Here is a 24490-nt window from a genome sequence, read left to right on the forward strand (position 1 = left end):
CCCCGAAACAAAAGACAAAAATAAATGAACAATTGTTGCCTCCCAAGAACGGCGCCAAATTTGATAAGGTTAAAGTCGTATCACCTTAATCAAAGTAAACCTAAACTACTACTAACAAAATAGCTAGCGGTAAGTCAGGGTCGAATCCACAGGGAGGCGGTGATTATCTAGTTTGTTTATATTTAATTCCGTCTTAAGGTAACCAATTTTGGGGGTTTGATTGTTTGTATGCTAATCGACTAATTTTTTGGTGAAATGTGAAAATTGTATTAATAATTAATCGAGTTACATTATCATCACCATACAATCACCAAGCATACTAGAACTATTACATTCAATGCACTAGGATATGAGTCTTAAACCAAACATGCTCTCTATGACTACCCATAATTTGCTCAAATCCTCTAGCTCGTAAAGCTGTTAGACTCTGCAATCTCTTAAGAAGACAGTCAGGTCTGATAACACGGTGCTCACAACGGCTAACATTCCTACTATCCCAGATCAAGTACACAAGACCTGCCAGTACTGCCATTAGAACCTGTTTCTTCAATAAAGACCTACATCTCCATTGAATAATCCATTCAATCACATTTGGCTGCCAAGGAGCAGGAGCCACAATGAACTAATGGAGACATCTTCTACTAAACCCACACTCAAAGAAAAGGTGAGCTGTGGACTCAGCAGTATCCCCACGAGAAAACACAAGCCATCATTCGGGATTCCAAACTTGGCCAATCTATCCTTTGTTATCGATCGATGGATGAACAACCAATTAACAAAGGAGACCTTAGGAGAGCCACCCTATTCCAAACATAGGAGAACCACCGAACCTTCGATCTTGACCCAAAAGCCACCGATATCCCACCCTACCGTATCGGGCCGAGAGACCAAGAAAAAAAACCAGAAGGTAACAACCTACTCTTCACTTTACATAATTGACGCCAAGACCATTTGGAATAACAGGGTGCTTGATACTCCCACCAATCCTGATGCTTAATATATATGTGATTCACCCATTTGACCCACAAAGAGTCTTTCTTCTGAGCCACCCACCACGTATACTTACCAAGCATGGCAAGGTTCCAGAGACCAGCATTAAGAATACCCAGGCCACCATAAATTTGAGGTAAACAGCACTGATCCCAAGCAATAAGAGGAACTTTGGCAAAATTCTCAGAATGAGACCACAGGTAATTCCTACAAATTGCCTCAACTCTAGCAATCACTCCTTTGGGCAGCAAGAAGATCCTTGCCCAATAAGAGTGCATTTGAGAAAGAACATGCCTGACCAAAACTAAACGACCAGCATAACTAAGCTTCTTGGAGCCCCAACCTCTAATTTTCTTAACAATTTTATCCACCAAGATATTGCTATCAGCACTAGACAATCTTTTAAACGAGATGGGAATGCCTAGATATCTGAAAGGGAAGGTCCCTTGCTGAAATCCAGACATCTGCAGAATTTGATCCCTAACCACCTGGTTCACCCCATTCATATAAATATCTGACTTACTTCTATTAAAGCAGAGTCCAGAAGCTTCAGAAAAGGAAAGAAACCCCCTCATCAAGACCTTAACAGAAGTAATATCACCTTTGCAAAACAAGAGCAGGTCATCTGCAAAGCAAAGGTGACACGACTGAGGCTCTTACACCGAGGATGGAAGTGAAAATCATTAGAAGAGGTGACCAAATCCAAAATCCTAGTCAAATACTCCATACACAAAGTGAACAATAGAGGAGACATAGGGTCTCCTTGCCTAATTCCCCTCGACCCTTAAAATACCCAAACTGATTTCCATTCAAGGATAAAGAGAATGAAGTAGAAGTGACACATTGCATTATCCACTGAACCATCTTAGGAGGAAAATTAAGAGCAATCAGCATTCCCTCAATAAAACTCCATTCAATGGAGTCATACGCCTTTTTTAAGTCTATTTTCATCATCACCCTTGGGGAACAATTCTTTCTATTATAGAGCCTCACCAAATCCTGACAAATGAAAATATTATCTACAATCTCCCTTCCTTGTATGAAAGCACTTTGATTCATGCTAACCACACTAGGTAGAACAGAAGCCAACCGGGAACAAATCACCTTAGATATACACTTGTATATAACATTGCAACAAGCAATGGGACGAAAGTCAAGAACAGACTCAGGAGCATTCTTCTTAGGTATAAGGGATAGAACAAGTAGCATTGACTGTTTGAGAATACTCCCAGTGGTAAAAACTCCTTAACAAAGAGCCACAATGTCGACCCAATCACCTCAAAGGCATCTTTGAAAAATTGAGATGAATATCCATCAGGGCCTGGGGCCTTCTCCTTGGGGATGGAGAAGAGAGCATGAGTAATCTCATCCACAGAAACCTCCTTAATTAACTCCCTGGCCTGCTCCTCAGAAAGAACAGCACCTCTATGAACCACCCCTGAGCATACTTTGGTAACGGGAGCGAGCTACCAAGTAAATCAAGTATAATAGTCCAAAAAAGCACATTCAATAGAAGCATTATCGAGCATAAATGACCATTCTTATCCCTAATTTGCAACACCTTGTTCTGAGCTCTCCTGGCTTTTAGAGAACTATGAAAGAATTGAGTATTATCATCCCCACTCTGAAACCAATGAGCTTTAGCTTTTTGAGCCAAAAACTCAGACCTAGCCTCATCCATTTCCTTAAAAGTACAGGCAGCAACCTTTTCCTCCATCTGAAGAAGAGGATTTGCAGGTCGCATGAAGTTTCTTTTGTATATCTTCCAGGAAAACCTTACTAACCCTAGCAGAATTCTCAATATCACCATAGCTTTCTTTATTCAGTTGCTTCAAAGGAAACTTCAACCATTTTAATTTTTTGACCACTTGGAACATCCTACACCCATACACATCCTGCATCCAACCTTCCTTAACTATCTCCTTGAACTGCTCATGTTTACCCCACATATTGAAGTATTTAAAACTTGATTTTGGTCTAATCTGGGCATTCCAGCATTCTATAAGGCAAGGACTATGATCATATAAGCCTTCGGGCATAAAAGTAATGGACCCATCAGGGCCATTCAAAATCCATGTATCATTTGCCAAGACTCTATCAATCCTACTAAAGACCCTCTCATCTCCTTCTTGTTTGTTGTTCCAAGTGAAATAGGCACCAGTAGAACTTAAGTCATAAAGGCCACAAGCATCAACACACTCCTGGAAATCCTTAACCTCAGCCAAAGTAACAGGAGCACCAATCCTTTCATCCATATTTAACACATTATTAAAATCCCCCATGACCATCCAAGGCCCCTGAATAGAAGAGTGGAAGTCTAATAGAGACTGCCAAAGCTCCTTCCTATCAGCATTCTTATTAAAACCATAAACAACAGAACATTGCCAAGTAAAGTTAGACTGAAGACATGTAAATGAGACAAGTGCAAAGACTGAGCGGTTTTAACCAAAGACAATAACATCAAACATGCTATTATCCCAAACAACCCAGATCCTACCACCCTCCCTAACATCATTATTATTTAAAAACTTCCAATGATCCCCAAGACCAAGCTGGACCTTATTAATAGCAGGAGTTTTGACTCTAGTTTCCAGTAGGCCAAAAAAACCCACATTATTTAAATGCAAAAACCTTCTAACATCACCTTGTTTATTCACTTTATTAATGCCACGAACATTCCAAAATCCAAAACTAACCATGATCACCAGTGTGAGTTAGTCTCCCTTTCCCCAAACTGCTAAGTAGATTCCTCCTCAAAGAAAGGCTCAGCACTTCAACAAAAGAAGGCCCTCCTTGAGAGAATCCCTCATTCTTCTTAGACAGTCTATTAAACATCCTAGCAGGTGACATAGAGTTTAACACCTGATTACCCCTCATTGGCATGGGAGTAACCACAGCATTAGGATCAATCTGAGGTAACTGAACCAGCTCCACCTGAACCTCCTTATCAGTAGCCTGAGCCTGAGACTGCATACCCTGACTCTGTTGAACCACTGGTTTAGGCACCCAAACTTTTTTAACTGGCACAACCTTCTTCTTAGGCACAACCTTCTTGCAAGCCCCAGTCTCATGTCCCATTCCATTACAACTAGAGCAGATAATGGGCTTCCACTCATAGTGTCTGACCGAGATATCAACACACCGGACTCATCAAAAACTCAATGACCTCTGGCAAAGGCTGCCCAACCGGAACTTCTACCATGAATCGAGCATAGTCAAGGAATTCCTTCTCCTTAGTAACATTATCAGAACACACTGGCTTACCAACCAAACCTGCAATTTTTGCTAGAGAGCGACTCCCAATTTTAGGTCAAGGTTATAAAACCTAACCCAAACAGGAACAATATCCACCTTAGCCCTAATTACAGGTGCATTAATACTCCAGGGTTTGACAACAAAAGGTTTGTTATCAAAGAAACAGTGTTCACCATTCAAAACCGCCTCCTTATCCTCCATCTTCTTAAAACGAACAATACAAATGCCATTAGGTTTAAATGCAACCTTATCAATTGAAAGTTTACCCCACATTCTTCGCACAAACCCTCCAACCACATGGCTAGGAGGATTTGCACCCATAACATAACACAAAACAGAAGAAGACCAGAATTCAACCTCACTTTTAACATCATCAACACCAATTTTGAGAGTAGGCACAGTACCTGACGTCACAATCGGAGACTTCGATCGCGATTTTCGGCTAACCTCCTGCCAACCCTCATCATCAGTGGACTTGTCCTCAGAGATGACAGAGAGTTCCTTACTTAGATCAAACGCGCGCAATTCCGCATCCTTAGAACACTCAGCTTCATGACGATTCTGAATAATCTCATGAATTTCATTATTATTTGGCGTAATACTAGATTTATGTGATTTATTACCAGATGAATTAATATTTTTTTTAGTTTTATTAGGTGAATTTAAGGGGGACGAAGTTTTCCTAGACCGAGCCATTGCTAGATGTTAGGGAAACCTCAGAGCTTTCTCTCACTAAAAAACATCTCTCTAATATAAAAAAATAAAATGACCACTAATCGACTAATTGCAAGTAAATAAAAGATGAATAACAATAATATTAAAAGGTCTAGGGATCGGGTTCACTAGGTCGTCGTCAAAGGGTAGAATTTAATTCATTGATTGAGCAATGTATATTGTTGAAAGTCATATGATCGGTCGATTCAATATTTCTTTTAGATCTAATTTAACATGCGGTCGCTATCATTAAATTATCTCTATTCAATTATCGTGGCCTATACTAGTCTTAACCCGGTCGGTGATAATCCTAGTTTATGCAAGACTAATTAATCAATTCTGATAAGTAATTAACTAATTAGAAGTAGTACGATAATCAAACAACAATTAAGAGCAATTTAGCAATCAATTCATAATAATCCCTTTTCTAACAACCTAGATCCCCTTTCACCCTAGATAAGAGATTTAGCTACGCATAATAGAAAGAATAACAACAATAACATTAATAAGAAACATGATTGCAAGCATAAAAGATGAACAATGAAATAAATGACTAATAATAAAGGAAAGATTAAGAACAATACCGTAAATAGCTAGATCCGGAAGTAAGAACAATAAATAAACTAAACTAAGTATTTTAGAGAGTTTTCTAAGGTAGCTATATTAAACCTACTGAAAATAAAGCATCCATAACCTAGGGTACGAGTTTTGGTATTTATAGCAATACATAACCGACTTAAGGAAAGTTACGGGAATTATAAAATCGGAAGGTTCCTCGATCGAGCCAAGGATGACTCGATCGAGGCACCAAAGTTCAAGAACACCCAACTCTCGACATTGCGAAATTTAGTTGATTAGGTTGGTTCCTCGATCGAGTCGAGAGTGACTCGATCGAGCATGAAGTTCCTCGATCGAGTCAAGGTTGACTCGATCGAGGCACCAATTTCCCGCTTCGCATGACTGAACTTCTTCAAACGACCGCCATTTCTTCGTTACTTGTCGAAACAAGCGATTTTTGAGGCGTTGGAAAGCTAAGAGGATAGGCTTTCACCTCCAATTTGAATAACTTGAAAATATGTTGTAGAACTCGAGATATGGCTCTTCAAAGTAGGCACTTGTAATAAGAAGCTCTTTTCTTCGTGTTTTCTTCTTAACTTCTCTTCCTTCGTTCTTATGGATTCTCGTGCCATGCTTCGTGTATCCCTTCATGCTCACTCCGCGATGCCCATTTCATTCCTTTGATCCTCAAATGCATCATTCCTGCATTAAACATCAAAAGTCGGAAGTATCGACATTCTAACTTAAAAGGCATGTAAATGATATAAACTAGCACGAAAACCGTATCAAAAGCAATTAAGGGGAGGCATAAATATGTATATAATTATGACTCATCAACAACAATCCTTGCAAAACATATTTGAGTTTAATTCTTAATTGTCTTATTATTTTGTTTTTGAAAATATTGCGAAAAATCGTGCTCTTTAAATTGCTTATCTTTCTTAAGATTACGTCATAAGATAATAGTACTTCATATTGTTTCTTACTCGTTCAATTGTGTGAACACTTAGAAGAACAATCAAGTGCTTTCTTAGTAACTTAAGATAGTCAAATCGAATATCTAGTGATATTCAAATCGAGTTATAGTTAGAGTTAACTATACGAGTTGGGTTGATAATTTTGTAATCCGGAGTAAGGTACTAAAGTTATTAATTGAGAATAGTGGACGTAGGCTTCGACGTGTGAAGCTGAACCACTTCAAATATCGTGTGTCCTTGCATCTTTCGTTTCGGTCATTTCATTACGTTAATAATCATTTAGTTAATTAGTTAAAGTTTAATCAATAAACTTTAAGTAATTAATTACCTTGATATAAAATAAAAAGTAGGCATAATTTTTAAATACTCAATTCACCTCCCCCCCCCCTCTCGAGTATTTCGGATGTGATAGACTCTTCATGATCAATAATGGAAAGTGTGAACGGACACTAATATTCACAATGCGGTCCATTTTTCTTAAGACCATGGCTTTTGGTCTGAAATAAGACGGGTAACATGTCATCATTTTACAATAAAATGTTGTTATTTTTTGATAACATGTTACCATTATTGTTCACATCATTTTCAGGGTAAAAAATGACACCTCTAGTCATAACATTTTGTGAATTAATTGGTTACATTTTCTTAAAAAATGGCAACATTTTATCCGTCTGACAAATAAGACCAAAAGTGTCGGTCTGAAACAAGAATTTGTGTTCACAATGTATATGAGCTTAGGCTGTTTACTCAAATGATTAAGAAATGGAAGCATTAATACCCTACACTTAAAGTAGCAAAAATTTTGAGAAGTGAATGACTTTGCAATTAACACCAGCTATATAATGTGAGCACATATGCACAGTGACATTGGGGAGCTTGAAATTGATTGATACGAACCATTAATATAAGGCAAATTCGCATTTGAAATCTTTTTAAGCTTAAAACGGGTCAAATATGATTTATATGAGATGAATAAAACTAAAGAAGAATGCATAAGGAAAAGTAAGAGATTTGTCATAAATGCCCATGTAGATTGTATGATGATTTGATCCGTTTTAATATTAAGACGGATACCTCCGTCTTAATAAAAATTACTCGGTAGTTGTTAATATAATTACAATTAGAAATATTTTACACTGAAGCACGTTCCATCTTAAGAAAAATTAGTTGTTATTCTACCGTGTACCCTCGTGGTTTTCGGTTTTCACGTTGTATCCCTCCTTTTTTTATATTCTATGGTGTACCCCTAAACTCTATACATTAGTCTATACCATGACCTAATTTATTGTCATTGCTAACTTAGTTTCTTAAACGACCTATTAAATCGTCTATTTATCATTTCAATTACTCGATAGCCTACTCATTTACTTATTAGTTCGTTGAATTAATCATTAGCCCAAGAAATAGTATACGAAACTAACTAAAAGTTCAAAAAATCTCCTTTATCATGTCATGAATCATAACAGATGTTTTTAATAGTAGTTGGTGCTTATTAAAAGTGATCTGTGATGTTTCTCATATATAATGGTGATACAACATTCATAAGTCATAATAAAGGTCAAAGTACGGTCGTTTGATAGTGATAAAGTTAATGAACAGTTATACGAAGTTATGATAGAGAAATAAGTAAGAAGTTTAGGGACACAATGTAGAATTAAAAAAAGAAGGGGTACAACATGGAAAACCGAAAAATTCAGGGGTACACCGTAGAATATCACAATATTTTACAATGAAGCACAACTCTTTTGTACATTCCATGCTCGAGAATTCATAATCATAATTCATAGCTACAAGAATTCTCCAATTATTATTTTCTATTTGTCAAATTCAACTAATATAATGTTACATTTTAAGAGTTTAAAACTTAGCCGTACCCGTATGGAGGAGAGAGAGTCCGACTTATAAGTCCAAGGAGGTTCCATCCCAAAACCAATTGACAATGGGTGGAGTAACTCGTTGGTTTATATGATAGACAACTCTCTCCTCTTTTTCCAATGTGGGATACTCACATGTACCTTTATCGTGGGTGAGCTGTATCTTGACATATATATTCGTGCAATTTTGCACAGGTTTTAAACTAGTGAGTATACATATCATAATATTTAGTCTTCTATTTTAAGATATATTGAAGAGAGAAGGGATGTCTCAAAATGTGAGAAAGTCGTGTATATATATATATAAAAGAATAGAGGGAGTACTTCATATCTACAGTAACCTACCTTCCTTCACGGTTACATTTATGCTCCTATTTACTCCATTTTCTCGTCTTCATTCTTATTGCTACACCTGGTATGTTTTGTTTTCTTTTCATTCATCAATCAATCAATCAATTGTTTATACATCCAAATCTAAATCTAGGGATGATGATGTTTTTGTAAATAAATGTAATCCACTCATTTTTAATTCATGTAACAATAGATCAGGGTTTCGATAGCAATTGCAAGCTCACTTTTAATTCATTTGTTTTTATTGATGTCTACAGGTGGTTTGGTGGTTAAGTATGGGTTATATTGGTGCGCACGGTGTTAAAGCTTTGCATAAACACAAATATAGCGGTGTCGATCACTCCTATGTTGCTAAATATGTTCTACAGCCCTTTTGGACCAGATTCGTTACCTTTTTCCCACTCTGGATGCCGTAACTTTTCCATTTTTCCTTTTTCTTTTCTCTAATTTCTGTTTCTGTTACTGATTCCAATTTAGAGTTGCTGATTCTTCTTGTTTTATTTTCCGGGTTCGTGTACGCTGGTTGGGGACATTTGTTCAGTCCAAATGTGGTAATGTTCTTTGTTATGCCTCTTTTGAATGCATACAGGTCCAATTAATCTTGTTACCTTCCTATAAAATACCAAGTCCAAATGTGGTAATGTTCTTTGTTATGCCTCTTGCAGATAACACTTATAGGGTTCATGTTTTTATCGACGTCTGCATTGCTTGGATATGTAAGTGAAGGAATCACTAAATCTTTACTGTATTCTTAATTTGTGTTGCAATATGTTACAGTAGCTTTTACATATTTGCAACACTGCCTATACTAGACTATATAGCAAGATGCATCTTGTGTTGATTTGAAGACATTATACAAATTATCGGAGAGATATTTCGAATTGCCTTGGCAACATTATCAATTTATCATGTTAAGCAGTCTTGTAATCTCGATTGGTATACAAATGTTGGGAAAGCCAAGGCATTTGAGCCTGTACTTCTCTTTTAACCTCAGTCTGCTTAGTGAATGTTAGGCTGGTAGCTAATCAGAGAGCAGCTAAGAATGTATATAGATCTTGATTCCACAAAATCTTCATTAAAGTTTGAACATGACGGGTTAGTTTATGACTTGAGGAAAGACAAAGGCTTAGGGTTCCTGAAAAGTGTATTATTTGCACGCATCCTCGTCCTTTCTTAACCCACACAAATGGTTGAGCTCAACAAGATAAGTCAAAAGCTGACTTAGGAATGCTAGTTAACCAATATGGGTGTGAAATCATTTTATTCTAGCAATTGATGATAGTAAAATGCAGCGAATAAGTGGCGGCTACTCCGGCTAGCCAGCTAGGAAAGATGTGAATACGGGATGTGTATGATGTTACCAATCCTGTTTGTTACATTCAATTTAAAAGTAAATTAGCGATTATGGTAATCAAGTAAAAAGTTTTTCCATCTTCATTATTATAAAGCCTTTAAATGGGTTGACTGTGGTGGAATGGGAGCTTCTCATTTAGAATGGTGAATAAGAATTCCAGGATATAATGAGAGGTAACTTAGACTGAAGGTGCAAGAGAGATCAGGAATATATCACAATGAGTAGGGGAGTATTGAAAAGCAAGGAATATGCATGTAGTATTGTTCAGATTAGTGAATGACTTGAGGAAGCACAAATTAAATAGACAGGGAGGCTTTTTCTGTAGCCTTTGACATGAGGTTGTGGAGGCGCAGAGGATTTGTAGAGCGAAGGAAATGAGACAAACTAATAGTGTGATAGTTGAGTGGGTACCTTAGGCAGAAACTGAAAGGATAGGGTTTCAGAATTATGTTAAGAATTTTATTCTGAACTTCTTCAATATCAGTAACTGTAATTACGACACATGCCTTGATGCTTTTGCTGAAGTTTTAGCGACTTGTAGCTTAAGTTGTCCTTCTGTTTTTTCTTCTCCACACAAATTGAACTATATAGATATTAAGGTCTTTGGAAAAATACCATGAGTGAGTGACATTTATATGAGTTTGTTTTATGTCATTCTAAAGCTCTTGCTTCACATAAGGAATGTAGAATTGTAATAGTGCAATGAAGGTTCTCTAAAATATGTTTTTTTTTTTTTGTCTCGGTAGCTAAAATTACTTATTTCAGGTTTATTCACCTCATCTAGATTCACCTCCACCACGATGGGTTCATTTCATGCATGGGCTCTTGCTTTTTTTGTACCAGGTTTGTTTCTCTTATTGCCAAAGGCTACCTCTTATGTATTTAGGGTCATGCTTATTGAATTTTTAATCGTATGTTACTCCTTACTTCACCCATACTTATGGCCAATGCTCTTTCCTGTTCCTTATGACTAATATTCTGTTTTCATTCACATTCATTACCAATCACATTCTTTGATGAGGGCTTCTTTGTCGGCAAGTGATGTTATCACTATATTGCACTCTTTCTTTGTTGTCAAATCTGTTTTATTGACCAGAATATCAAACTTCAACTTTCATGTGGGTATATTGTATATATATTGGTGACGCCTTTTCCTTTTTAACTGCTGATGTTTTATTAGTTAGATGGGTTGAAATTCTATATGCATCAAGTGATATTTGTTTGGTAATCAAAATTATAATTTTAATATTTTATGGCCTTGACATAGATAATGTTAGCTTATGAATTTATGCTCTAGATTCATCCTATATATACTAAATTATTGGCAAGAAGCTTCTGATTATTTGCCGATGAGGCTCATTTTGAAGGGGTGGGAAAAGAAGATATAGGTCTCTAGGTAAAGCTTTTCGGAGGAGGAATACAGTAAAAATAAGTATGACTTATGCCAAGACAATCTTCTTTGAGCAAAATTGTAATTGGTTTGCGGGAGACCAATAGACTTCGATTGAGGGTGGCGAAATAGTTAGCTAGGTAAAAAAACCGGAAAGAATAAAGAAAAGGTAGGAGGGAACAAAGTGTGTGTGTGTGTGGGTGGGTGGAGGGTGGCTTCAAATCAGTTAAAGGATAATTGCTTAATTTGTTCACAACTACAATTTACTCCAATTTACTCTGAGGCATGCTCGGTAATATCTAGCATCTGTTTGTCGGTCACTCTTCTTTGCTTTTGATGCAGAAATGAGAGCGTTGTTTCCTCCTCACTTTCTGTTTAATGTGAATATAATTTTGATAATATAATTGAAACTTGGTAGTTATGTGCATTTAGTAATTGTGGACACTTGTATTTCAAAATTGACGTAATTCCGAACGCTTTGGTTTGGTTTCTTCCTTGCAATTTCCTTACATTTTCTTTGAATTTCTATGGCTTATATTATCTTTTGCACCCTAGACTTTCGATGCAGTTGATGGAAAGCAGGCAAGACGCACAAATTCCTCAAGTCCTTTGGGCGAGCTTTTTGACCACGGTGATTTCTTGTTCTTGTTTATATTAGTGGCGAGCTCTGGGCGAGCTTTTTGACGTTGGTGATATTAGTTCAAATTAAATGTATTTTTGCCCATGTCCTTTCTAAATGCCATCCATTAAAGTAAAATCTTAAATCTCATTATAATAGTATGATGTTCTTGACAATTTTAATTTCATGCTACAGGATGTGATGCTCTTGTCGTGCGGTATGTGTGTTCGATTTGAGTACTTTTACATGCGGTGAAGCTAGTTATAAAAATGATTAATTTAAATTCTCGACTTGAAGCTCTAGCTTTTGGGAGTCTTGCTATGTGTGGAAGGTCAACTTTCCGGTTTTGGGTGATTGCTGCGGTCCCATTTTATGGCGCTACGTGGGAGAAGTATGTGATTAGACACTGCTACGTTATCGTTTACATTGTCTCAGTGTAGATATCTAACTACTTACAGTATGTGATCTGTTTCTCTGTTTTGGCAATATGAGATATCTACCTTCCATATTATGTACATAACTTATTGATGTCAACGACTTTACTTAGTTTATATAACTCGTCCATAACAAATTAATGATTTAGAAAGGAAATTATTTATCAAGATCATCCGTGTGGTTGACTCTTATGAGTGGTATATCTTTATAAAATTTTCTTTATTGTCCCTAATTTCTGGGAGTAAGACTGAGTATTTGAGGTGTCAGTTCACTAAGGTGGCGGGGTTGAGATCGACAGAGGCGGGGAGTATTATTTTTGATGGGAATGTTGTTGAGGTTTGATTTCTTGGATATCTAGGATCTATTATTCAAAAAGATGGGGAGTTAGACGGAGATGTGGCTCACGAATTAAAGCGGGTTGGTTGAAATGGAAGAGTGCTTGGGGTTTCTATGCGATAAAGATATGCCCCAAAGATTAAAGGGAAAATTTTATCGCACGGCAATTAGGCTCGCCTACTTTACGACTCCGAGTGTTGGGCCGTGAAACATTGTCACATTCAAAAGATGAGTGTGGCGGAGATGCGCATGTTGAGGTGGATGTGCGGACATACAAGGAAAGATCGGTTAAGGAATGAGGTGATTAGGGAAAAGGTTAAAGTGGCGCCAATAGAGGACAAGATGATGGAAAACCGACTAAGATGGTTTGGCCATGTGAGAAGGAGACCTATGGACGCACCGGATTAGGAGGTGGAGACTTGGAGAACGAGAAAAAGGTCCCAGAGGCGAGAGGAAGACCGAGAGGACATGGTTGAGAGTGATAGAGCATGATATGAGAGTTATGGGGCTTGAGGAGAGTATGGTGACGGAGAGGGCACAATGGAGGGAAAGGATACATGTGGATTTTTAGTATTTGATGTTTTTTTTTGTGATTTAGTGCTTTTATTTATTTATTTAATTTAAAGAAATTAATTTATTTATTTTTCTCCCCTTTATTACACACTTTTTCAACAACCACTTTCTTATAGATTTTACCTGGTTCATTCCGGATCCTTAACTCTATTTCGGTTTTTAAAAATCGTTTTAATCTTTTCTCTCGATTTAAATTTTAAGTTTTTATAAAAGAAAGACGGAATTCGATTTTAAAACCCCTAAGTTCACCTTGACTTTCCATTACATTTTCGTTCTCCCTTTTGTTTTTTATCTTCCCTTTTTTATTCGCATTTTGAGGCGTGCGTGCACCCATGGACGGTTCGAAAGGATGATTCATGTCAGCCGACCCCAAATCATTTTGGGATTAAGGCTCTGATGTTGTTGTTGTTGTTGTTGTTGTTGTCCCTAATTTCCCTATGTACCGTCTAATATCCTTGTCCGTGTATTATTAGGGTGCATTTGTTTGCGTAGGAGGAAGGGAAAACAATCAGGAAAGGGAATAAAAACGACTCAACAATTAGTACTAAACCACCCCACAGCCACCACCAAACCACTCAACCTAACCACCCGTCCATACGACAAGCGTTGGTGACACCCTCACCATCGGGTGGTTCCCCCACTCCTTCCCTGTTTTACCGCCCTTTCCCTTCGAAAGGCCCATCCTTAAAAAAAAACCCCTCCCCCACTCCCGAAATCCCCTTCCCCACCTCTGATATTTCAGAGGTGGTGGTGGGAGAGAAAGTTGGGTGGGTGTTGGTAGTTGGGTTAGTGGCTGGTAAGGGAACAGGTTACCTTGAAAGGGTGGGGAAATTGGCGTAGAGTGGCTAGAGGGTAAGGGCAGGGCAAAACAAATGAAAAAGTGGTGAAACAAACATTTACAGTGGAGATGATTATTCTCCCTTTCCTGCGACCCTCAACCTCCCCTAATTCTCTCAATTTTTCTCGTCTTTATCCTGTTGAAATCTGAAACTTAGCTGGCGGCTTGACTTTGCTTTGCTTATATAACCTTGACTTCTTCACCAACACACTAGTTCTTCCTGTTGTCAATGGACCAACTGAGGGGCTGATGCTGATCTACGTGGCTCATTTCTTTACAGCCTTTGTAGGTATGCCAACAGTTTGTCAATTTCGGACAATTTTTGTTGAACAATGGGAAGGTTAAGTGCCTTTTAAACATCATCGTTTTGTCAAGAGGCCACATCTTACTACTAATTGATCCTGGATGATTGTCGATTATTCATGTATTTGATGTATAAATGGTGGTCATTAGTACTCTTGTGTACAATCTTATTGGTTTTCAGGTGCTCATTGGTGGGCTCAGCACTTTGGAGCATCATTTCCATTTTTGAATTGGGTACCATATTTATTTGGTGAGTAATTGATAGGACATTTTCTATTTCTCTTGTGTTTGTTAATTACGGAGTAAAGCAAAGTGGCTAGCTCACCAAACAAATTACATTTTTTTAGTTTATTTATTGATTTATTGTGAAGTAGCAGTCATTTGACGCAAATCCACAAATCTCTGTGCGATTTTCATGTTGGTTCATCCGGAAGATCGGAGCAACCTCTGTGTTGCTCTATAGCAACGCAGAAGTAAGGTCGGTGAGAAATCCAACATTGCTTAGAAGTCTCTTTTTCTTTTACCTTATATACCTTTGCTCTTGATGGGTATTTGACGTTTGAGCTGACTATCTAACCTGTGCAAAACCACTACGAAAGTTAATGTTTAGGCCCTTGGTATCCGTAAAAATTATAATCGCCTTGTTGAGACCTAAGAATATTAAACTGGAAAATCATATGATGGCATTCTGTCGATATGCTATCCCAGGGGTAAGGAGTTGAGAATTCTAAGCTCAAGTGAAATTGGAGGTTGCCTGATAGGGTTTTCTGCTCAATCCCATTTCTATTTTGTTTTAGCTATTACTTAGTTGGCTTCTACTTTCCTGTTAAGTTACCTTTCTTGTATCACGGATTGATTGGTTGTAGCTCATACTCTACATGTTCCTTTTGATTGCATGTGTTAAGAATCTAATATTTCACGACCCTATTCAGGGATCCCAACTTCTCAAGCTATCTTTGTATCGATGACTATTTTTTTGTGATACCAACACTTACATTCAAGTGAGCTTTTGTTTTATTTTATTTTATTTTATTTTATTTTTCTGGTGTAATGTAGAACTTTGTTGGAGTCTTGTTTTTCGCATCATGGATTAACCGTAGTTTCAGCTTTACATTTCATTATGCTTATCCCGACTAATCTATGATGCTCTAGACGTCGCAAACAAAGGAATGTGTCTCGATTCATGCGTGCACATTTTTGGCACTTTAAATTTGTCTTTTGGTCATTTGTGCAGCAAGTTATTATACGAAAGTGTTGGAAGAATTAAGTTGCCCAATTATTAAACGTCGTCGATTATTTATGTTGTCACCTTTTTGACACCGTTTTCGTCTTTACCTTAGTAAAATGAGCGCCCAAGGCACAACTAGTGTCTAGTGAGGCACATCAAGGTGCACTTGAAGCGCATTTCTATTAAATCCTTTTTTTTTTTTTTTCCAAATTCTGTTATTTTTTCCTTCTCTTCTCTACCTAATGCTTAATTTCCGCTTATAAATCCATGTTGGCTCTCTTTAAAAATATAATTGTTCGTTTGATAATCAATGCACCTCGTATCCATAAGGCGCGCGCCTTGTGCCTCCTAGCCTTGAGAGTTGGGAGTTGGGACTCCCCATCGCCTCAGTGCATCTTGTGCCTTCTCAAACTAAGGTCTTTACTCCCGCCCCTCTCTCTCCCATACTTCCACTCACTCCATTTCTTGTGGTTATTATATGAATAACTTGAGTTTATCCTAGATGATGATTACCAACGAGACTTCAAGTCATTACAACAACAACATCAGAGCCTTAATCCCAAAAAGATCTCATATTGTGCTCTATCACTCTCAACCATGTCTGTCTCGGTCTCCCTCTACCCCTAGGACGTGGAATATTGAAAAAAAAAATTGATAAAGAGCTTGGGATTAAGGCTCTGATGTTGTTGTTGAAAGAGCCTGGGACGTGGAATATTCACGCTAAACCTAGGGTGGATGTGGAAAATCCATGGTCAAACCTAGGTTGAGATGTGGATCAAGTCCAAACCTAGAACTGCACATGGAAAATTCATGCACGAGCCTCAGGAGTAGATTTTACACGCTTTAGCCTAGGTTTGGGCGTGAATTTTCTATCCCTTTTCCCCCTGAAATTCAGTTTTGCTAATTAATGTTGTATTTGTTCTTCAGTCAAAACCAGGAATTAACAGCACATACGGTAAAACTAACAACTACTACTTCAAATTTGACGCAAATTTAAAACGATAACATGTCAATTTTGTTTTAAGGCCTAAATGATAGTTTAGAGGTTTTCTTTTTTTTTTTTTTATAAATAAAAAAGTCGTTAATCACGTTATTAATTTCCGTTCTTGGTTTAGGAACGAATTGATCACTAACAAGTGGAATTGAACACAAAAAAGGGAGGAGAACAAAAATTCACGTCCCAAGTTAAACAGGGACGCAAATTTTACCCTATGAGTGAAAGTGGAGGAGAGAAAGGGGAAGCGGTAGGGTGGGAAATATAATGACAAAAAGGCGACTACTCCTTCGGTCCTTATCATTTGTTTTCCTTTGATTGAAGTACCCTCACAATGAATAAAAAAGTTAAAACGAATGAATGGGACGGAGGAGTATGTTAGTAATTTGTCAACGACATTTAGCACACCTCACAAGTTATTGCAAGTTGTCATATAGTTGATGTTTGCATTTTTTTTCCTTGTTGATTGTGACATTGAACCCTCATATTTCACCAATCTTAACTCTCTTTTTGCAGCATACAAAATGTTCATCGTGTTGTCAAGTCAAGAAAGGGAAGTATGATGCTAGCATTAGCTATGGTACCCATTTCCACTTTTATTCTCATCTCTTACTTTCTATGATGTAATTTGGCTATTCACTTTTGTCATTAATGGTGTCAGCTTTATCCTTTTGCTGTGCTCTTACTTGGAGTCCTTGCCTGGTATAGTTCTCTTCTCTGTTAATTAATTGTATTTAAGATTGGTTAGAATCCATTGTTATTTATAGTAACATTAATGGTTGTACAGGGACTATTTGTCTCCGATTAATTTGATCGGCACCTATCCCCATCTAGTTGTTGCTGGGACTGGACTTGCATTTGGTTTCCTTGTGGTAAGTAAATGGTTATGTGGTTATTTGATTTCTGAAATTATTTGTAACTGGCTTATTTTTGTATTAATTCTCAACTTGTTCAATCATTTGAAAATTCGCTGACTTTATGTTATGTCCTGGCAGGGAAGGATGATTTTATCACACATTTGTGATGAGCCAAAGGGCCTGAAAACTAACATGTGCATGGTGTGTTTTCTCAACGACATATAAAACCATGTTCTGAAAATTAAATGATGCGGGCCTTTTGAAGATGTCTTTGTTTGCTGTTTTTCTGATGTGGCTTGTCTTTACCCCCAGACAGGTTTTAGGATAGTTCCCCACAAATGTACGCTGTTAGCTACATGGCTGACTGTTCAAAAGTTCTTCCGTGAAATGAAGATTTTCATGAGGCATTAGTTAGAAGGCTTGTTTCCAAATTCCACTGGAATTAAAGATTATGATGAAATAAAGCGGAATGACTCACTAAACTGGCTACACTTCTTTTGATTGTGAAGTCACAGTCATTCTATGCAGTTCTCGACGCAACTTTCATCTTGGGTCATTTGGAAGCAGCCTCTTTGTGTTGCTAGCACAAGGGTAAGGTGACATACATCCGATCCACCTCCGCCCCCCCTGCCCCACAATTTGTGGGAGCCCTTAAGGCACTTGAGTAATGTTCTTGTTGTTGCATTAGTTAGAAGGCTTGAAGATTGGAGAAGTCATAAGATTGTAATTAATTTTTTTTTTTTTTTAAAAAAGGGGGATTGAAAAGTGACAAGTTTACTTGGTAATTAGAAATTATGGTGCTGGTATCTTGGGAAGATGGCTGAGTGGCTGACTGGATGGATATAATTCATGCAGAGGAATATTCGAGTGTTTGACTTTATTTTGTGTCTGTTTTTGTTTGTTGACATTTGTTTTCCTTTAGTATTAATATCTTTGTTGTCCTCTTTATCGGTATTTTGTAATACTTATTGCTCTTAATCTCTTTACACCCTTTTCCTCTTTAAATCGCTGCTTGGTTGTCTTTTGAATGGTTTTTATCATTTCTTTTAAAGTCTTCAAACTGTCTTATCTACACTTTTTTCCTCTATTGTGCTCATTTCTTACCAGTTCCCTTTTCTTGTACCAAGTCACAATATTTGTTTATTTCGATATATTGTTTACGTTTTTTTTTCCCTCTTTTCCTTTTTTCCCCATCCTTTTGTTATTATTGTTTTACCTTTCATTGCTCGTTCAATGTGCTTCTGTTTTGGAACTGAGGGGAAGCTGTTACTATACCTCACAATGACAGCTCCTCAAAATAGAAGAATGTTAGCTATCTCAATTCATTTTGGGATTAAAATTGTTTTGTGTTTGGACTGGTGGTAGTATAATAGAGATGTTGGCAAGGCCAAAAGAGCAAATGACACTTTTGTTTGGCAGATTTAGAGGAAAGTACATTGAATTTTGTTAGTTTTCCCTTAAATCAAACCATCAATGTGCTTGGAGGTGTTTGATGCGAGATTGACTGCAGTGCTGCTAGAGCATTAGTTAATTTTGAGTATTGCTTTTTGGCCTTTTGTGGCTTGACTTCGATCTTGCCTCTTTGAATCCACTATCTTTTTAATTTGTTACTGTTTGCTTCACAGTCTCTGCTGTATTTGCCTTTGGCCATTGCGAACACTTTGACTGCCAGACTGAATGATGGGTAAGTTATGGGTCTGTTCCAATTTCTGCGCTCCGCTGTTTCATTGGTGGAAGTGGTTCATTTCTTTTAGTTGGTTGATTCTCCATGTATTTTTGTTTTCAGAGTTCCGTTGGTTGATGAGGTGTTGGTGCTTCTTGGTTATTGTGCATTTACAGGTATGGGAAAGTGACTTATCATTGTGAGATGTTTAATTGTATTTAGTCTTTTACTTCAAAGTCTATGACGAGCATAATGTATTAATTTTGACCGTCAGTTTGGTTTTTTCATCTCTGTTAATTGTTATAGTGGTTTGGTGAAGTTGCTCAACAAAATGAATATGGCTTTTATCCATCTAAAATTTTTGTTGAGGACTATAATCGTCTGAATATGTGTTTGATTTCCCTGTCATTTGAGCATTAAAGTTAAAACGAAAAGAATTAAGATTTTAACAAATAACTTTTTTTTCTTTCTTACGGAGTATCATTTTATTCTGGAGAAATTGTGCAAACAAGCATGTGTACCTGTAATGCTTCCAAGAGTTTCAGTGTGATTGTGAAATTGTCGTGCTTGATTTCCTGCTTATTCTAGGTTCCTAAATAGGATATAGAAAGTTTTCTTGATGACTATAAATGTCTGAAACTTTGTGTTTGATTTCGCTGCCATTTGAACATTAAATTTAAATGAGAAGAATAAAATTTCTAACTAAGACTATTTTTTTTAATCTTATTCTGGAATATGGAGAAATTGTGTAAACAAGCAAGTTTGTGTACCTTTATTGCTTCCAAACGTTTTGGTGTGATTGTAGTTCATTGGAATGGTTGTGCTTCCTTTCCTGATCATTGTATGTTTATAAGTAGTTTATAGATATAATTGAAAATGCATTTTTGCTAACAATTTGTCTCATGATTTACAGTTTAATATCATTCTATTGCGAGACCAACTAAATCTCCGAAAGGATGAGATAGGTTGGTCGTACCCTAGACCTAGAGGATCAATCTAGTTTTCTTACCTTGCCACAAAAAAAAAAAAAAAAAAAAAAAAAAAAAAATCTCCACCACCCATATGGAGCCATTAACAAACCAAAAACCAAATTCAAAAAATAACTGCTCCATTGGTCAGCCTAAATGCTAATCTTTTCATGAATTGTCTTCAAAATCTGTACTAATACTTGGTGAGGTTTTCTGTTTTGATGCTCAGCCGCTCTCTACTTGCACTTTGCGACATCAGTCATCCACGAAATCACAACAGCATTGGGGATCAGCTGTTTCAGGTAACATTATTTGCTTTGTCTGGCTGTACCAGTTTATCTTAGATATAACTGAAATTGCGCGTATGTGTGGTATGTGTAGCTTCATTGCACATTATTTTGGCTAAATCTGTGATATTCTGAGTTGCAATTAATTTCTAGACTTGAAGTACGGCATGTTATCTTAGCCATTTGGCCACAGGAGTTTTAAAAATATAGGAATCGGTACCCAAAGAGAGACATCAGGTACACGAACAGTGCATGATGCTCGGTCGGTAAGAGTTACATACCTGTGATTTCGATGATAGAATCAGCTTATGATAAGTTTGGCGGAGTATTGTTTAGTACTTTAGTTAGAAGCTGATTGGAGAGGTGACGTGTGATTGATGTTACGAGACTTGGCTAAGAGAAGTCGACATAGGTTTGTATCCTAGTGCCGGACTTGGCTCTTAACGTAAAGCCTAGTGTTTTCGCTCACAATGAAGTGTTCAAGTGTCACTATGTCCAGGTGACTAGTACTCTAGTGTGAGGAATGAGTACATGACATGATATGAAGATCCCAATTAACATAATTACAACATGCTCCTCTCATTAAAGTTTCCACTTTCAAGCAAACAAGTTGAGATCACCCACTTTGTCTAGAATCCCGCATGTATTTCTGATACTACCCTTCTAATTTTGGTTCAACTGTTTCTGATGATTTGGATGTTACTAGGAAGAGCAAATAATATCTGTGGACACTGCATTTTTGCACCTGTCACGGCACCATAATATTCTGTTTTTTCTTTTTATGACTTGTAGGATCACAAGGAAAGAAGCATGAGATAAGGTGAAACGCTTGGTTTCTTCCTTTCGGTCTCATTGCGATGTTGCAGATTGCCACCAATCCTTGTACTTCAGTAAATGCTTGGTGTGCTTCCCTTTCCGCTCCATCCAATGTTGTGGATCGCTAGCAAATCTCTTTTGGTATTTTGTTTGATATCTAGCTGTTGGAGATGAAGTGCCCTCATCTTGTTTTAATCTTTATTTGGGGTTCATTATGTAATGTTTTGAACTTAAGCAAGCAGAAGGGCTCTATTGTTTAGTTTGGGTATAACTTTGTTTACACCTATCAACAGCCTTTGAATTTCAATGGCATGCCATTTTAAGATAACAACGATAGCAGCAAAGCCTTATTCAGTTATTCTCAATATAGATTTTGAGTCAGCTGACTTGAATCATTAATTGAAATTGTGAACAATACCTGTGTTAGAATATTTAATAATATTCGAGGGATCTGTGTGTTTCGGGTTTAAATAGAAGTTAAATTCATATTAAATATTAAGGGACTTTAATATAAAAGAGGACACCGTGATGGATCGGTTTCGATTAATTTAATTAAAGTCCGGGAATTATTATTCCTTCGTACCTTACCCTAATATAAGTCCTCTTTCACAAAAAGGCCTATATATTGGAAGTTGAAAGAATAAAAATCACAAATCCATATATATCTATCTATCTATCTATATATATATATATATATATATATAGGGTCGGGATCCAGTGAGAACCACCCATATAATGAGAACCGTGAGAACCACCTTAATCTAATAGAATAGTCGACGCGCATCCCCTAACCCCTCCAAACAAATTCATTTCCCAATTTTCCCCCCTCTCTCTTCGACCATCATCCCCTACTGTGACACACACCTCTACCAGCACCGAATGTCCGAGCTCCGTCGCTTACTACTGTGATGAATGCCATCCTCACCTCCACCTCCGTCGTCCCCCCTTTGTGGCGACCACCGCGATAAACCGAATCCATATCAATCTTATTTGTTGTCACAATTTCGATTCCGATTTCTTCGCTTCGAGTTGATTTCTACGTGACTATTGCTTCCAATTCGAGTGTGCTAGTGTTCTAATTGATTCAAGGAGGGATAAATTGGCATCATATCTCCAATTTCAGGTGTCTTATAATCCCTAATTGCTTTAATTGCATCGTCAATTTGTTGAATTTGTGAAATTAGGGTTTGAGAAATTCGTTCTTTGGGTTCAATTAGTTAAAATTATGGTCGACTTCCAGAGGATGTTACTCTCATTTTGTGGGAGCGAATTGAGTCGATTATTGGGCGAAAAATTCAGGCCTTATCCGAGTAGATCTTGATCTTTGATTTAGGTGCTTTAATCGCTAGCTTGCTTCGTTTTCTTTGCCGCAAACGGCATCGTTTTATTAGTATGTATGCATAAGCTAGTCTGTACCTTTGCTCTCATCGTAGCATTAGCAATCAGGTAGAATTTGAAATGAGACGATAATGGAAACCCATAAATTTATTTTGTCTAGAAGCTACACTTTTCGAGCTGCACAAGGATTTGTAGTTGTTTGTTTATCGGTCCTAGACCAATCCAAGATCCTCTCACGCCTGTACGAGAATGTGTAGTAGTGGTATCAAAGACCGGTTAGGACCAGGGGTTGCTCATCGGCATGCGACCTCCGATTGGAGTTGTGTCGGCAATGTTGGTTCCATCTTTGCCTTGCTTTGTCCTCTCGTACTTGACGGGATCCCATATAGTCGCAAGATTACTCCGTATTAGACTAGATAGAGAATTAATTCTATGATACACAATTTTGTGCGGGCTTAAAATCTGTTTCTTCAATGATAAATGTGATCACGATAATTAATGAATTAGCACCTCGTACACTGAAAGAGTTGATTTCATCCTCGAAGTCGACGGGTGTATGGTCGAGTTTAATATTCGAGTTTTGCATTACTAGTGGATAACATGTTCTTTGGTTGTGCTAGTTAAATCATACACTACAACGTTGACACTAGTTCTCTTCAAAACATGCTCTGTACTTGCAAATTTGATCTTAGCCTTGATTTCTTGTCTCTCCCTTGAGGACAAGGGTGATTTTGAGGAGGTGAGAAATGACATGGGTTCAGCTCTATGGTGGAGAGTGTGCGCTTTGATATGTATCGGGGATCATCTTGCGACTAATGGCAGCATCCTCATGACTATGACGTGTAGCTGTCTTTGTTTTGACCCGGGTGGGTTGTATAACAAATTTTGTGTTAAGATCTTAATTGGCCTGTTGAGAGTTGCTACTTGTATAGAATCTACTAGTGTTTGGATTTTCGACCCGGGTGATATTGGCGATTTGTCAGGATCAACTAGTGTTATGAGCACATTATACCCGATGTATTGTACAAGTATCCATAGTTTCACACCAACTAATGACAATGGTATTTGGCCAGAGGAGTATATGAAGACAAAGCGTCATATTAGGCTAGAAAAGAGCCCCTTATTGTGTAATGCCTTCTTCTCAGATTGCAAGTCACGACGAGGTGAGATCATACAAGTTTTCATTTGGGACCCTGGCAATATAACTATGATTGTATTAGAATTGTTAACAAAATCAAACAAAAACGTTGGATCACCAAGGTGTTCGGGTGCAAGCTCAGGGGCTAGAGCAAATGGATGTTTGCTTGGAATTGTTCAAGCTTGTTCTGATAACTTTTGACTTACGGAGGACAACCTGCAGTAATGAATATGGATGGAGATATGTTACTTTGAATTGCGACATGCCGATGATTGGACAAATTAGTTCCCTTGTTTTTGATCCGGGTGGGCTAATAATGAGGATAACTTAAGAGCTCTTGATTTGGAGAGCTGGGAGGACGTATTTGAGCAGTGTACAAAAGACTCAGAAGTAGTTTTGCAATGCTTCTATTCTCTCTCTTTTTGAGGAGTATTATTTTCGCTTGAAAAGTTCAGCCGGAATAAAATGGTATCAAAGTCAGGTGAGGTAAGTCCGAGTTCACGGTGACGGCCCCGATCATCACGCCCGATTGGGTTGTCGTGTCTGATTGGGTTTGCACATAGTTAATTCTTACGAGTACACAGTTAATACGAATATATACATTTTATTTATTCGAAAGCCAATTAGCTCAAAT

The 24490-nt window shown here is 37.5% G+C and overlaps 1 pseudogene; it reads left to right on the forward strand.

The window, feature by feature from the left end:
- The first annotated feature begins 8697 nt into the window (after positions 1-8697).
- On the forward strand, positions 8698-21764 carry LOC141639194 (choline/ethanolaminephosphotransferase 1-like; annotated as a pseudogene).
- The last annotated feature ends 2726 nt before the right edge of the window (positions 21765-24490 follow it).

This window comes from Silene latifolia, unplaced genomic scaffold (genome assembly GCF_048544455.1).
Source record: "Silene latifolia isolate original U9 population unplaced genomic scaffold, ASM4854445v1 scaffold_296, whole genome shotgun sequence".
Taxonomy (NCBI): domain Eukaryota; kingdom Viridiplantae; phylum Streptophyta; class Magnoliopsida; order Caryophyllales; family Caryophyllaceae; genus Silene; species Silene latifolia.